A 1,905-nucleotide genomic window follows, 5' to 3' on the forward strand; every position below is an offset into this window, starting at 1 on the left:
TATTCTAGAGATCTATTCGTATCGTCAAAAATGTCAGAATTTCACCTTTTTTTTGGCTGAATAATATTTCTTTGTATATATGTACCACATTTTCTTTTTGCTTCCTTGATTTGAGGATTCTTTCATTTATAATTCAGTGCTCGCTGGCAGTCATTAATTTTTACTATGTCTATGTTTACAGTTTTAAATTTGTCCATCTCTGTATCTTTTGTTACATCTCTAATTTTAGTTACATTTAAAGCACTGACTCTAACTATTATATATTCTGATTTTTTTTTTGTTCATAAAAATTGGTGTTTCTATCAGCAATTAAAAATGATTTGGCTGATTTTGAAATTTTCTCTGCTAGATGCTATCTATTTTTTAAGATATTTAATAACAATAAGCAAAGATGAAATGTAAGAATTTTCTTTGCTACGTAGTATTACATTTTCTGAATAAAAGGTTATGCCTTGTGATTTACATATCACATTCTCTTTATAATAAGTGAAAATCATATATAAAATGTAATATATAAATCAGATATTATTTGAAATGCTGCCACTGTGAGGAAATCAATATTTTCTTCTAATACAGAGACTGATGATTGCCAGAGGCAGAGGGTAGGTGATGGGCAAAATGAGTGAAGGTGGGGAAAATTTACAAGCCGACAGTTATACACTCACTACATAAGTCACAGGGATGCAATGTACACCATGGTGACTCTAGTTAATAATACTGAATAGCATATATGAAACTTAAGAGAGTAGATCTTCAAAGTCTACCTCATAAGAAAAGAAATTTTTGTAAATATGTATGGTGATGGATGTTAAGTAATCTTATCATGTTGATCATTTCACAATATGTAGAAACATCAATTCATGTTGTACATCTGAGACTAATATAATGTTATAAAGTATTTTTTGTTTTACATATTGCATTCATTTTGTAATAAGACCAAACAATAAATAAAAATACGAGAAATAAATTAGAAATTATGTGAAATCCTACCACTGTGAGGAAGTCAGTATTTTCGTCTAATCCACACCCTCCCAAATATTGTGCTATGAATGAGCACCCACTACCGACATGCACATGCAAAATTTTATGTGAAATTATGGACTGCTATTTTTTGTTTTATAAAAATGGAGTTGTAATTTATACATATGTATACATTCTTTGTCATATATCAAGACGCTTGTAATGCCTTCAGAGAATGAAATTTAAAACACTATCTTGAGAGGCCCTGAAGGATTGTACGGTATAGATGTTCTCCAGTGTCTTAATAATATCACTCAGAGTGCCTTTTTGCTTCCACTTTTCTTTTGCTCTCAAAAAATAACTTAAAAAAAAGCTTTTAACAAACATATGTAATATTCATTTTTGGCTAAATGTATTTATACCACATGACATTACGGTGACACAGTTTTTTACTAAAAGGATAAGTATTTTGATTTTATATTCAAAAGAAAAAAATGCGAAATTACTGCACAAAAAAGAATACAGAATTTATTTTTGTGATTCAAATAAAAGGACTTTAAGGAAAAGACTGTTTATATGGTGTATTACTTTCTTTGATCTACTGTAATAAATTACTATAAATTAAGTGGCTAAAACAATAAAAATTTATTCTCCCTCAGTTCTCAAATCCAGAGTCCAGAAAAACAGTGCTGGCCAGGTCTCACTCCCTCCAACAGAGGATCATTCTTTCCTTCGTCCAGGTTTTGGTGGATCTTGACCATTCTTGATTCTTGGCTGCATCACTTCAATCTCTGCCTGTATCTTTACATGTTCTTCTCTGTGTCTCTATAACTGTTTTCTAAATTCTGTGTTTTCTGCTTTATAGAAACACTGGCCATAGTATTTAGTAACCACTTTAATGATGGATGACTTCATTTATTTAATACAAATGCAAAAGACTTCCCC

The sequence above is a fragment of the Pteropus alecto genome, unplaced genomic scaffold, assembly GCF_000325575.1.
Source record: "Pteropus alecto unplaced genomic scaffold, ASM32557v1 scaffold639, whole genome shotgun sequence".
In the NCBI taxonomy this organism is placed as follows: Eukaryota; Metazoa; Chordata; class Mammalia; order Chiroptera; family Pteropodidae; genus Pteropus; species Pteropus alecto.